This window comes from Callithrix jacchus, chromosome 9, assembly GCF_049354715.1.
Source record: "Callithrix jacchus isolate 240 chromosome 9, calJac240_pri, whole genome shotgun sequence".
Taxonomy (NCBI): domain Eukaryota; kingdom Metazoa; phylum Chordata; class Mammalia; order Primates; family Cebidae; genus Callithrix; species Callithrix jacchus.
This window is the reverse complement of record NC_133510.1, coordinates 49,574,379-49,589,316: the sequence shown is the minus strand read 5'-3', so window position 1 is coordinate 49,589,316 and position 14,938 is coordinate 49,574,379. Positions and strand designations below refer to the sequence as shown.

Below are 14,938 nucleotides of genomic sequence, written 5' to 3'. Positions count from 1 at the left end.
TATTTTTTCTGTCAGTCACAATTCACCTACAAGAAAAGATAAATGAGAATGTGTGAGATACAAACACGTTATCAGAGACCAACGATACACATGGTCATTTCCTAAGTTAATTGACAGTTATGTTCTTCCTTTCCCCAGATAACTATGTCAGAGCATTTCAAGTTTATTATGACTCTTGCAATGAAATTGACAGGAAAAAAAATACAATGAATGAGTTCAATTTTGAGAGGTACCGACGGAAAAGAGAATACAATGGACTTTGTCTTAATGAACTAACAACTTTCTCCTCTTTGGTAAAATCTTCCTTCTTTCCTTGCTTTCCTGTATTTATGACACATGTTCAACTGAAAATTGCAAGATAAACATATACAACATACACATTATTATGGGAAAACTGATTTTATACATTCTAAGAAAATACATAATTGCAAAATAAGGACACAGAAGTAGTCAAGGAATAATGCCTAGGGAATGTTTTGTAAAGAGGATTTTGAAGCAAGGTAGGTACATGGATTGAAAAAGAGTAAAGCAAAAAAATTTTAAATAGGTAGAATGAGTGTAACAGATGGAGGTGCGAACAACAGTGATCATTACGGAAGGTATATCGTTTGCTAAACAGGACTGAGGGATGAGTGTTGCAGAGTGGAGAGAAATGCTGAATGTGGAGCAGTTTGCAAAAGGCCTTAACTGTTAGGAAAATGTGGAAAACTGGTTTCTAGGCCAAGCATATAATGTAAGCCTTTTGAATGATTCTTGTGCATTGTCAACAGAGCCTGACCCTGTATTTCACATATTTTCTAGATATCTAAGAAGCAATACAAAATAACAGCCATTTGAATGTTGCTCTGAGGCTTAGGCCACAAAATTCCAGGGAAGGAACTGATATGTGGAACAATTTCAAGGACCTTAACACAATTTCCAAAGTAAGATTCACTAAATTTACTGTAATTTGTTAAAACCACTGTTCCATATTTACAAGTCTAAGTGAACCTCAAATTAAACAATTGTAAGGAAATGGTGATGTTTTAGCTCTTGAAACTTTCCAAAGCCAGTGAATAAAACAACTGGAAATTCAAGTTTGGGCCAAAGTTTAAAGCCTTTTGTTTGAGACCCAATCTCTCCTTGCAGCAATAGCTGCAAAAGTTGTGATTACCAGTAATGTTCTTAAATACTGCCACCAACTGGTTTTTTAGAAACGCTGTGCAAGTTAAATGAGTGCTTCCAACATTTTCTGTTTCAGTCTGACCGTATTCATCTCTATTCATCCCATGAAATCATTCTTAACTAGAGACAAAAGCAACTGGAAAATATAGAAGTAGTGCTAAAAAGTTGTATTTTTCTGTCAATTTAGTATTTTTATTGCTTTTCATAAGTTTAGAATTGTTGATGTTTTGCTTATCTTCTCATTAGACATCAGAGTTACTAAGAGGATAAGTTTTAGACTGAGACATACAGCTCAACCAGGACTCCACCGCTTGCTAACTTTGTAGCTTGAGGTAAATTGCTTAAAACTTCTAAACCTCAGCTAACTCCTCTATGAACTGGGACACTCTGAAGATTAGCGTTACTAAATGTAAAACCTTAGTACTTAGCATGCATTCAATAAATAACAGTTGTTTATGGAAACTATGCTCATAAATATAAGGACAATAGTTTGGAGATTTAAAACAGCTCTTATTGAGGAAGGCATTTGGGATCGTAATCCAAGTTTTTTTTTTTTTTTTTTTTTTTTTTTGTGGTGGTCCAGCTTCTGTAAGGCCAATGTACAAAGTCTGATTCTCCCATTACAGGAACCTTGGTCAGGGAGCATCAGGGAAAAAGAATTGAAGAGATAGTTATGAAGCAGTTATGATGTATAAAAAGCACGTTGCTAGTACTCTTCGAGAACCAAGCATTGACATCTTTTCTAGGAGCCACATACCCAGGAAACATGCTCAGGGCAAAATGAGGATTTTCTTTCACTCCATGCCCTGAGAACACTCAACTTCCAACATGAGGGAAAATTGTATTTTATGTTTCCTGCGTATGCAAAAAACTGATTAGGTGATATCTTTAAACACCAACTCCTATCCCCCTCCTCAGTCTCGATGACAAAAAAACAAATAAGTCAGGCAGGGCATGGTCAGTGGCCAATGCCTATAATCCCAGCACTTTGGGAGGCCAAGGTGGGCAGATCACTTGAGGTCAGGAGTTCAAGACCAACCTGGCCTCCAAGGTGAAACCTGTCTCTACTAAAAATACAAAAATTAGCCAGGTGTGGTGGCAGGTGCCCATAATCCCAGCTACTTGGGAGACTGAGGCAGGAGAATCCCTTGAATTGGCAAAGTGGAGGTTGTAGTGAGCTGAGCCACTGTGTTCTAGCCTGGATGAGAGAGTGAGACTTCATCTCAAAAACCAAAAATAATAAGTAAATATAAATGTTTGTTCATATTTCTTATAGATGGCCTTTTCAGTTTCTGCAAGGTAATATTTACTTTATTAACAAAGTGAATGTCCTTTAAGCCTTTTGGTTTCATTTTTATAAGGTAGTTGCCTTCAAGGTTTTGTCAGTTTTGCACAATCTAGACCTTATGCCACCTATTGTCAATTGACCAAGGGCCTGATTTGTGAAGATCTATCTGACTCAGGTATAGGCAGAAAAATAAGGCCAAAGCTGAGAGGAGAAAAAAAATCACAATGCGGCCGGGCGCGGTGGCTCGCGCCTATAATCCCAGCACTTTGGGAGGCCAAGGTGGGTGGATCATGAGGTCAAGAGATCGAGACCATCCTGGTCAACAAGGTGAAACCCCGTCTCTACTAAAAATACAAAAATTAGCTGGGCACGGTGGCACGCGCCTGTAGTCCTAGCTACTCGGGAGGCTGAGGCAGGAGAATTGCTTGAACCCAGAAGGTGGGGGTTGCGGTGAGCCGAGATCGTGCCATTGAGCTCCAGTCTGAGTAACAACAGCGAAACTCCGTCTCAAAAAAAAAAGAAAAAAAAAAATCACAATGCAGCATGAAAGTGCTGGGGCGTTTGAGGAACCAAAGTCTTTGTTGGCACATTTGCTTTAATACCTCGCTGAGATATTCTGCACCCAGATATGTTCTGGGAAGCCCAGGAGTATTTGACTAGCCTGACCCAGGCTTGGTCATCAATTTGGGATGAAAAGTATCTACTCGTTGTCCGACCTACCCTCTGCGGGAAGACTGGGCTCATTGGGAAAGAAACCGGACCGCAGGCTAGAGGAAATTCCTTAAGTTCAGGCTTTATTGAGAGGAAAGAGCCTCCGGGCAGGCCAGCCGGGACGAAAAGGAAAAATGGCCGCGCTGCTCAGAGGGGCAGGGTTGTTTTATAGGGGGCTGAAGGGCTGGGGGGTGGGGAAGCCAAAAGCCGAGGTGGTGGGCAACTGTTGGTCAGTTTGAACTGCTGGGCGGGAAGCTGGGCGGCGGGAGGGCTAGGGCCGGTATGTAAAGTGAGAGATAAGGGAGCCTCTTTGTGGGGGAGGGAAAGAGAGAGAGATTTTGCGGTAGGGGCAGAGTTTTCCAAACATTCCCGACTCCTTAAAGAAAAGAAAAAGAGGGGGTCAGGGGCGTCGGTTGTCTCTCTGGCTACTTCCTGCTGACAAGGGTCGACGGGGGGTTCTGAAGAGGTTTCTTTTCCTAAGGAGCCTGGAGGTTTGGGGAGAGGTCTGTTTCTTGCACTCGTTCAGGGTGGGGTTGGAGCAGCATCTGGTGGATGGTGACTCCAGTCAGTTCTTGAAAGAGCCGCTGTAGGAACTGGAGAAAGCAAGGAGCAATAAGTAAGATTAGGCAAACGGCTATTAGGGGCCCAAGCAATGGTGACAAGAGGGTATACATAGAGGAAGACCACCACGCTGTGGCTTCAGCCGAGAACTTCTGACTCTACAGGTTAGTTTTGAGTTTCTGGAGGCTCTCGATTCGGGTTTCTACTAGGCCGGATTCATTGATGTAGTAACAGCACTCTTCCTGTAGGAAGATACAGGTCCCTCCTCGTTCAGCAGTGAGCAGGTCCAGGGCTCTTCGGTTCTGCAAGGCAACTTGGGCAACTGAGGTGATCTGTCATTGGAGTGATGCTAAAGACTCAGTAGAGTCATTAATAGCCGCTTGGAGTTGTGAGGTCAGTCGGGCTATGGCCAGGTGAGAGTGGACTAGTGCCCCTCCTCCTAATCCTGAGTAAAGTAGGGGAGGTAGCCGTCTAGAGGAGTAGTCTCTGGCGGTGGGGGAGTTGAAAGCAGGAAGGGGCAACCATACAGCAGCTCAAATGGGCTAAGCTGTGATGGGCCCCGGGGGCTTGCTCTTACTCTGGTGAGGGCGATAGGAAGTAAGGTTACCCAGGATTGGCGGAGCTCAAGCATGAGCTTGGTCAGATGCTCCTTTATTAGGCCATTGGCCCGTTCTACCTTACCAGAGGACTGGGGATGGTAGGCGGCATGTAGCTTCTACTGAATTCCTAGAGAGGTAGAAACGGCATTAGTGACTTTGGAGATAAAGGCTGGGCCGTTGTCTGACTGTATGGTAGCCGGGAGTCCAAAGCGTGGGATGATGTCTTGAATGAGATGAGTGGCTACTGTCCCGGCAGACTCAGAGGCTGTGGGGTAAGCTTCAATCCAGCCTGAAAAAGTGTCAACAATGGTTAGCAGATACCGGTACTGTTTGTGCTTTGGCATATGGGTGAAATCAATTTGCCAGTCTTGGCCAGGTAGGAACCTGCGTAGCTGATGAAGCTGGCGCCGGGGATGACAGGAACTCTGGGAATTAGTTTTCACGCAGACAGTACATGAGGACTGGACTTCCTGTATGGTATTGAGGAGGCGGTGGGGGTGAAAAAGTGGGTTGAGGAATCGGTATAAGGCTTTAGGCCCAATGTGGAGTGAATTATGGATGTCTTGGATTATCTGGTACCTTTGCTTTTCAGGGAGGATGAGGAGGTTATGCTTGAAGGCCCAGTCATCCTTGAACCGTACCCCGGGGGTAGACTGGAGGGTCTGGAGTTCTGAGGCAGAGTATTGAGGGCTAGGAGAAAAAGGCTGTGTGGGCTGGCGGTGGGGAAGGTTATGACGGCCTTCAGCTTTGAAAGGATGTCTCGCCCCAGAAGGGGAACTGGGCAGGTGGGGATTACTAAAAAGGAGTGGGTGAAGGGAGTGGAGTTATATGAGCACATGAGTGGTGGGGTTTGATAGGGGATACTCGGGGTCCCGTCGATTCCCATGACCGAGACCTGGGAAGGAGTGAGACGGCCAGAATAAGAAGGAAGTGCGGAGTAGGTAGCCCCCATGTCTTGTGACCCTAGGCTCGGCGAGGGTAACCGGAGTCGGAAAGCCAGGGCCCCGCTAGTCATCTAGCAGCCCTAGTAGACTGGGGAACGGAGCTCCCTCGGAGGTCGGCTCCTGGCAAGCAGGCTCCTCCCTACTGAGGGTGACCGCCGGCTGCGTAACGCCAGTGTGTCTGTTTTGAGGAAACGGCACCCTGGGGAAGCTGGGGCAGTCTGACTTCCAGTGTCCCGGGAGCCGACAGACAGGGCAAGGCTTAGTTGGTGGCCATGGTTGTGGACAGGCTCGGGACCAGTGTCCTTCCTTTCCACATTTGAAACATGCCCCTGGAGGGGCATGGGTTTCGGCCTTGGGCTTCTGGTTCCCTGCCGGCCTTAGAGCCACCACTAGGGCTTGGGTCTGGAGGGCAGCCTTCTGCTTCATGCGAGTTTGGCGGGCAGCCTCAGCCGCATCTTCCCTGGCATTGAATACTTTAAAGGCCATTTTTACCAGGTCTTGGATGGGAGTCTCTGGCCCCTCTTCTGCTTTCTTTAGTTTCTTTCTTATGTCGGGTGCTGATTGGGAGATAAAATGGGAGGCTAATACAGTGGCCCCATTTTGGGAGGCTGGATCTAGTCGAGTATACCAGACTAGGGCTTCTTATGCTTGAGTGAGGTATTGGAATTCTTTAATATATGTGGACGGGTTGGCTGAGAAGGATCCTAAACGTGTCTCAATTTGGGACAGGTCTTGGAGTGAGAAAGGAACATGGACCCTGATTAAACCTTCAGCGTCTGCCACTTCTCGGAGTGGGGCCAGGATAGCTGGCTGGTGGGAGCGGGTGTGGGCCGCCACCGGAGAGGCAAGAGGAAGTGCAGCCTCTGAGGGAGGGGGCTCGGAGGGAGTAGAGGGAGAGCGAGGCATGGCCTCTGAGGGAGGGGGCTCGGAGGGAGTAGAGGGAGAGCGAGGCATGGCCTCTGAGGTAGGAGGTGCAGAGGGAGTGGGGGAAGGGCGTGCCGTTGATGGCGAGTGGTTGCTGAGATTGGCAGGAGAGGACAGATGTTCAGGCAGATCCTCCGGTGAGGAGTAGGGAGGGGGAGAGGTAGTGGAGGAAGATTTACGGGGGGTTTGAGATAAGAGGATTTGGTAGGTGGAGCAGGAAGAACATAGGTTGGGGTGGGTACGGAGGTCCCAAAAAGCCTGGACGTAAGGAATTTCATTGTCCTTGCCCGCGCGGCCACAAAAATCGTCGAGATCTCGGAGGGTGTTGAAATCAAAAGTGCCAGTCGGGGGCCAATGTGACTGGTTAATGAGTCTGTATTGGGGCCAAGCCACGTGGGACAGGAAAATAAGCTTTTTCTTTCTGAGGGTTTGGGAATATCCCAATTTGGTAAAATTTCGCAGCAAGCACCCGAGGAGGGTGCTCAGAGGTATTTTGGACTCCGAATTTCCCATGGCAGGCGCAGCTACAGACTCTCCGGCGCGGATGGGCAGATGCAACGAAAAGGCGTCCCCGTTCGTTGCAAATTCCCCGGAGTACAATTAAGTACGGAAAGGGAAGCGGTCAGAGGGGCGTCCCCCGTCTGGCGGCTGTCCCTCGGAAGGCTCCTGGAGCCGGAATGGAAGACTACCTTGGCTCGGCCAAGACTAGGCAAGGTGTCCGTGCGGAACGCCAGAGGGAGCAACTGCACCATGCCGTAGGAAGAGGAGACGGGAAGCGGGGGAAGGCAAAGCAAGAAAAACTTGGCTTACCTTAATCGGAACGTGGAGGTGGCAGGGCCAGTGTTGGGTAGGTCGGGGAGGGGGGCCGTGGCCAGGCCAATGGCCTCAGCTCCCGTCCCGGGTTTCGGCACCATTTGTCCGACCTACCCTCTGCGGGAAGACTGGGCTCATTGGGAAAGAAACCGGACCGCAGGCTAGAGGAAATTCCTTAAGTTCAGGCTTTATTGAGAGGAAAGAGCCTCCGGGCAGGCCAGCCGGGACGAAAAGGAAAAATGGCCGCGCTGCTCAGAGGGGCAGGGTTGTTTTATAGGGGGCTGAAGGGCTGGGGGGTGGGGAAGCCAAAAGCCGAGGTGGTGGGCAACTGTTGGTCAGTTTGAACTGCTGGGCGGGAAGCTGGGCGGCGGGAGGGCTAGGGCCGGTATGTAAAGTGAGAGATAAGGGAGCCTCTTTGTGGGGGAGGGAAAGAGAGAGAGATTTTGCGGTAGGGGCAGAGTTTTCCAAACACTCGTAATCTGATCATTTAATGGTTCTTGGATATTGAATCTTTTTTGTTAAGTGGGGCTGTTTTTTCCTAAGTTTCTTTAATTTTGATACTGGTTTTTACAGACAAAAGCTTCTCATTTTCTAGGAGCTAACTGACTTTTAATGGATTAATTTATATTTATGGAATAAAACAGACAATTGAATTTATTCTTTGATGCTGTCATTGTTTTCATAATATAAATTGCCTTCCAACCTAGACTGCCAGTCTTGCCAACCTGATGACAATCTTGACTCATCTATCTCAGAACGGAAGTGACTACAGTAGTGGTGATAAAGCAGGTGGAAGTTTCATCTAGCTCTTTTGTCCTGTTTAGAGTACTCAATTTTTGAAGGTTTTGGTTATTTTCATTGCCATAGATCATAAATTCTGTGAAGTAAAGAGTTCTGGCCATTAGAAAACATTGTCTTACAGCCTTAGTTACTGTATGTTAATTTCTTATAGATACAGTCAACTTTAAAATCTAGTTCACAGGGTTTGGGATTGTTATGGAAGGCAGCTAAGAAAGGTGAGCCTAGAAAAATCCTTGTTCTGGCCTCTCAGCAAATACCTCTGGACAACTGTGGGTCAAGATAGCCAAGGGGAGACCTATGTTAATTCTAGCTAAATAATCATAAGCTTGCTTGGCTCACAGTGCACTGAAGTTTATACACCTAACTAAACTATATTATTGGTGCAGTTAATTAGAAGTCAAGTGGCAACAGGAGGCCTAAAGTAACGACCATCTGAGAGTGCAGTAACACCGGGGGACACCTCGGGGTGCCTGCAGAGCAGAGAATACTGCCCTGGTCCCACAAATGCCTTCTCAGTGTGGAGACTGCATGAGGGTTTCGTGAAGAGGGCTTATGCAAAGATCTCTGAGAAGGGAGGCAACCTCTGGTCACAAGATCCGGGAGGGTCTTTGCAGATGGGAGCTGGCAAGAAAGAGAAAAGCCTTGCAGGGCAGAGATCATGTAACGCCTCAGGCTCTACCTAGGTTCTTGGAATATGGAGTGATTTTAATTGCTCTATGTCCTCAATGCTCAGGAGATAAAAGCCCCTTGATGCACTGGGTGTGGTCGGACCCATGGCTCCTCATCACTATACTTCTGATGTAGCAGCACCCTGATAACAATTGGTGATAAACTAGAGCACTAGTTTAGCATGTCTTAGAAGGATCTCAAGTGCTCTCCCCTAGGCTTGTCTTAGCTAACCCCTTCATCCTCCCCTTCTATGTCCGTAAGCTCAATGAGATTATGTACGTAATAAAAGTGTTTGGAGCCCAGGGCTCAGGGCCAACGGGGCTCCCAGGCTTGTGTTGGTCCCCTGAACCCATGCTGTAAATTCTACTCTTACGTCTCTTTATTTCCTTTTCTCAATCCCTTGTCACTGCTGGGACTAAGGGCACCCACGTACAGGGGTTGGGGCAGGTACCCAACAGAGAACTGATTTACTGATAGAGAAAGAAGGGACACCCTATTTGTCCTCAGAATCCGTTCCTCTTTTGCGCATTAGGGTATTCTCTGTGTCTAGTACAGGACTTGGAAAACAGTGTATGTTCAAATAATGTGTTCATTTGAATAAATGAGATGAATGGTACTAACAGCCCTCTGTCTTTTTAAAAGCAGGAAAATGGCGACCATCATTGATTTCTGAGTCTCCAGATCTTATCACTCTAAAGTTCTCTGACCTATTTCCAGCAGAGAAATGATTTTCTTGCTCATGATTTTTGGGGAATGCTCTCTTCTTGCCATGCCAGGCATATTCCTCTTCCCAGTCAGTCAGAGATCACATGTAGAGCTATTCTGGGATTTTGAAACCATCAGCCCTTGCCAAGGTGTGTGGAACTGCTGGAAAATTATGTAACTCTGCGTGCATCCACCTTTCTGTTGCAATGTGCCCTTTGTCTCACTCTCTTTAAGGACAGATCTTTATGGCTGGACCTGAACACAATTTGTTTTGTGTTTCTATAAATAAATCTTTGGTGATTAAACAACCTCTCTACTTTGCAGTCACTCTCTCTTTTTTTTTCTTTTGCTTTCTTTTTTTTTTTTTTTTTTGAGACAGAGTCTCACTGTCTCCCAGGCTGGAGTGCTGCGGCATGATCTCGGCTTACTGCAACCTCCACCTCCTGGGTTCAAGCAATTCTCTGCCTCAGCCTCCTGAGTAGCTGGGACTACAGGCACACACCACCACACCTGGCTAATTTTTGTATATTTAGCAGAGATGGGGTTTCACCATCATAGCCAGGCTCACCTTGAACTCCTCACCTTGTGTTCCACCTGCCTCGCTTCCCAAAGTGCTGGGTTTACAGGTATGAGCAACCGCGCCCAGCCCATTCTCTTCTCTGTTTCCTATTCTTATATATATATATATATTTTGTTTTGTTGTTCCTTTGTACTCACTGAAGTTCTCTTGGTTCTTTACTCTTAAGTAACTCAGAAGTCCCCCCTTTTTAATCTCTGTTTCTAAAGCCAGACTCTCCTTCAGTCTACTTCAGATCAGTTGCCTTGCAATAAGAACCATCAAGGCAGACAGTGCCTTTAGAAATTGTATGGCTAGCCATTTCATTCCATTCTTATTTCCACATCAAATTAAACAAGAGACTACTATTATTCCCCTATCACCCTGGTGCACCTTAGCTCAAAGGCATCTCAGAACCTACGTTTGCTAAAAATTCAAAACTGAGGCTTGCTAATGCTGGTGTCTGGGGTCACTCAGAAGATGCAAAACCCAGTCAGTCAGGGTGGAACTGAGGAGATTTTTCTCCATTAAAGCCCACCCAGGTGGTCAAATGCAGATTTAGATTGGCTTTGGAGTGGAAGATCTTCTGTTTTTCCTTTTTTCCGGCAGGTGAGTTGTTGCACACTCCTTAGTGAATTCCGACTTCCATGGCCACCATCCTGCTTGGAGTGGATGATCTTCACCGAATGGAGTGACTTAACAAGTTAAAGGTATTAGAATAAATTGATAAAGGGCAAATAAAAAATTACTGCTCCCTTTCTCTTCTTGTGTCTATGTTTGATCTCTTTCAAAATTTTTGGAAAATTCTGTTATTATTTCTTCACCCTATTTCACTAAACAAAGAGCTTGGCATATTCACAGAACAGAAAGGCTGTCAGAGTCACTGGTACAAAATGAGCAAGGGAAGAGTGGTGAGCTGAGATTGGAAGGTAAGTATAGACCAGGTTATGCAGGTCCTTGTAGGCTCATAGTAAAGATTTTACAGTTATTTGTCCTTTTTATTATGGAAATTTTCAAATGTATACCAAAATGGAGTTCTATAACTATTTCCAATATATACATCCCCAGTTTCAGTTACCTTTTCCCTTTTTGCCTTTATTTACTCTCCTCTAACACTAGGTCATTTAATAGCAAAATAAAGACACAGTTTTATTTGTAAATATATCAGTATCGTTGAAAGCCAGGAATTCTTTTTTTTTTTCTTTTTGAGACGGAATCGCACTCTGTTGTCCGGGCTGGAGTGAAGTGGCGCCATCTTCTGGCTCACTGTAAACCCCACCTCCCACGTTCAAGCGAGTCCCCTGCCTCGGCCTTCCAAGTAGCTGGGATTATAGGTGTACACCACCACACCCGACTAATTTTTGCATTTTCAGTAGAGATGGGATTTCATCATGTTGCCCGGGCTGGTCTTGAGCTCCTGTGCTCAAGTCCTCTGCCTCCTTTGGCCTCCCAAAGTGCTGGAATTACAGGTGTGAGCCCCTGCTCCTGGCCAGGAATTCTTAACATAACCACAATTCCATTATTACCCTTAGCATTAATATTGTTAAAATATTAATAATAATTTCAAAATATCACAAAGTATTGTCAGTGTTCAAATTTCCCCATTGTCTCATAATTTATTTTCAGTGTGTTTTAGTTTTGGATCACATTTGAAATAAGCTTCATGCAACATTGCCCCCGGTTTACTATGTCTCTCACATATTTTTTAATCCATTGGGCTTCTCTGCATCACTTTTTCCCCTCTCTTGCAATTGATTTGTATTAGGAACTGAATTTTGCTGATTGTATTTCTATGGTGTCATTTTATATAGTTCTATAATTTCAGTAAATTGGTAGTTAGATTTAGAGTCTTGAGATTTGGAATAATGATAATAATTATTATTTTGTAAAGTATACTTGATAGATTTTTTTATTCTTCCATAGAAAGGTATGTCTTGTTTGGTTAGTTTTTTTGGGGGGGGGTTAGAAGCTCTTTTTAATTATTATTAAATCCATTAATTCATTACAGTTTACAAAAGAATAACATTAGAATATTGTATTATTTCTTTCTGTTTCATTAGCTGAAATATTTCTATACAGAGAAACCCATCCTCATTGATAATTTAGTTTCCTTAAAGTATAATTTATAAAGGAAAAGCAGGATAAAATTTGATTGTTTTCCCCTGTTTTACTTATTTTCAAAATAATGACTTTGTTGCATGTTACCCTCCAAAGCTAACCAATGAGTTTGCTTGTTTTTGAATATTATTATAAACCATAGGTTTAATACAGGGAATGTGATTGTATTTACTCTTCTTATTGATGCTCTAATTGTCTAACTTTGGGATAGTGGGATACTCTTCAGATTGGCTAATGAGTCCTTTGGGCATGATCTTGTCATTCCTTCTTTTCTGATTTAACAAGATAGTTCAAGTTTGTTTTGTAAATTTCTTGCTCCAGATTTGGAATCTGTCCTTCTCCGGGAACCTCACTTTCTATGTAGTGGAGAATAATCTTTAGGGGCTACAACCTGGGCATTAAAGTACTCATTACCACTAGGTTGGTCATTAGTTCTAGGCCTTTGCTGAGGAAAGAGTTAAGGAACCCGTGAAATAATTTGTGCTTTAAGATAAAATTCATCATGGGTTCATACTGTTATTTTCAATTAATATTCTGGAAAACAGAACTTTAATTTCACCTAATTAATCTTATGTTTGTAACTACTTTCTTTCATGCTGAAATTCCTATTTATTAATGACACAAACATATTCATTTACTTTATCCTACATGACACACTCGATGGTCTTAGAATGACAATATTGCCACTACCACCAATAATAAGAAGAGAACAGTTAAAGTGTTTTTTCAAAGGTTTTATTTGTTTTTAGAGTATTTGTCATTAAGCATGCTCAGAAAGTATTACTGTGTTTGCGAATTACTTGTACCTATTCATATAACTAATATAGAATATTTATGAAGGTATAAAACATTTAAAGCATTCACTATAGTTCCCAATTCAAATTTATAAAAGTATTTAATGAAAACCAGCTTCTCTCACTCTTTTTTCTACTCCGTATTCTCTCTTAGACTATTTGTAAGTGGTTAAAAAATTTTGTGGTTTATTATTCCCTTGATTCTTAAAATATAACTAGACATGAACAAATATTCTCTTTTTAGCTAATGGTACCATATTGTACAAGTTTTTCCTACTTTGTTTTTACTCCATAATATATCCTGCATAATTAGTAGATTTATAGAGAGATTTCTTACTCCTTTTTCAGATCTTCAGAGTATTCCACTGCGTAAGGATACATTATTTAATCAATTTAGTCTTCTACATTTGACTTCTAGTATTTTGATATTATAAATAATGATTCAGTGCGGAATCCTGGAGAAGACCTAAGATGGTTGACTAGATGCAGCCAGGAAGAACATCTCCCATGGAGGGACTACCAGCACACTCTGAGCAGATCTTTGAAAGGAAGACTGTGAGAATGGAAGGAGGGAGGATGCAGACCCTGGGCTGAAGAGGGAGGAAGCTGGGAACCTTGCCCAGGGCAGTCAAGCTCCTGGCCCTCAGCAGTTCCTGGGGGAAGAGATAAGTTAAATAGGTAAGGAGTGGCTCACTCTTGCCATGGACCTCTGGACTCCTAGCTTCAGGAGACTCTATGACCCTCCACTAAAACTTGAGCTGATGGGAGAGCTATTTGGAGAAGTGGCAGGAACAGTACTCCAGCTTGTGCAGAATCCAGGGGATTTGGCATAGGAATAGAGTCAGTGGAGCACGACTGGGATCACTCATCTTCAAAGCCCACTATACTCCCTTAGGTGGCTTTGGCCTCTGTTGCCTGTCATACCTGGACAGAATGGCATGTCTTGCCCATGGGATGGGACAAGTCTGATCTGTACACCCCCTTGCCTGCCAGTCTTTCCCAGCATGCCTGCCTGGCTGTGCCCATTTGTAGCACAGCCTTGGATGCCCAACTAGGGTTCTTTCTGGTGCAGATGATGTAGAGATGGGGTTTCACCATGTTGCCCTGGCTAGTGTTGAGCTCCTTGACTGGCAGACCCCCACCTAACAATCAGGAAGCTTCAGCAGATGGACCCTGCTGGTGTGCACCCACTCACAACCTCCCCCCTCTCCTTTGCCAACGTGCACTTGCACACAGACTTCACTGCTCAGTTGCCACTGGCATGTGTGTGTGGACCTCACTGCTGCTGCCCCGCCCCCTCTGGCATGTGTGGACCCTGCCTCATTGCAGTCACCTGTGTGAGCACACCAGAATGGATCTATCACCCCACCCCTGTGAGCACATGACATGTGTACCCCATCAGGCTGCTGCTGCTGGCAATGCATGCATACTCTGCTGCCACCACCCTGATGGTGTGCTTTTGCCTTATCAGAGTGTGGTCAGCAGACCAGAGCACTTCAGACCCTCTTGCATCGCAGGTGTTTAACCTCAAGTGGACAGAGAACAAAGTTGTGGGCCTGGTACCAGCCCTCCAAAGTTAGAACATGCAGCCTATAATTGCTGAGCTGAGTGTTGGCCACCTGAGATCATTCAGAAATGAAGCCAGCTGACTGAACCCAACTTATACCACAGTCAAAACTTCAAGGTCTTCAAAGAATCTAAAAGCAAAAAGCTCCATCCAAAGTTCAGCAACTGCAAAGGTTAAAGGAACATCAGCCCACATAGATGAGAAAGAACCAGCACAAGAACTCTGGCAACTCAAAAAGCCACAGAATCTTCCTATTTTCAAATGATGAAACTGGCTTCCCAGCAATGGTTCTCAACCAGGTTGCCATGGCTGAAATGACGGACATAGAACTAATAATCTGGAGAGCAATGAAGGTCATTGAGAGTCAGGAAAAAGTTGAAACCCAACCCAAGAAACCTAAGAAATCCAATAAAACAACGGAAGAACTGAAAGATGAAATAGCTATTCTAAGAAAGAAACAAACTGATCTGATAGAACTGAGAAACTCACTATAAGAATGTCAAAATCCAATCAGAAGTATTAGCAACAGAATAGACCAAGCCCAGGAAAATATCTTAGAGCTTGAAGACTGTTTCTTCTAATCAACTTAGTCAGACAAAAATAAAGGAAAAAGAACAAAAAATAATAAACAAAACCTCCAAGAAATATGGGATTATGTAAACAGACCAAGGCTATGACTCATTGGTGTCCTTGAAAGAGAGGGAGAGAGTGCAAACAACTTGGA

General features: G+C 44.4%; 2 long non-coding RNA genes across 2 annotated transcripts in view; one reads left to right on the top strand and one right to left on the bottom strand.

Moving 5' to 3' along the window:
- LOC118144196 (uncharacterized) overlaps nt 1-14,938 on the top strand; it is a 39,735-nt gene that overhangs the window by 12,588 nt on the left and 12,209 nt on the right. The window contains exon 2 of the long non-coding RNA XR_004728746.3: nt 10,345-10,445. This is a non-coding gene — a long non-coding RNA (uncharacterized LOC118144196). The remainder of the gene's footprint in view (nt 1-10,344; nt 10,446-14,938) is intronic.
- On the bottom strand, nt 3,230-7,146 carry LOC144577587 (uncharacterized). Its single transcript, XR_013521764.1, has 2 exons — nt 7,002-7,146; nt 3,230-4,612 (listed from the first exon to the last, which is right to left on the bottom strand). It is a non-coding gene; the product is annotated as an uncharacterized LOC144577587 (long non-coding RNA).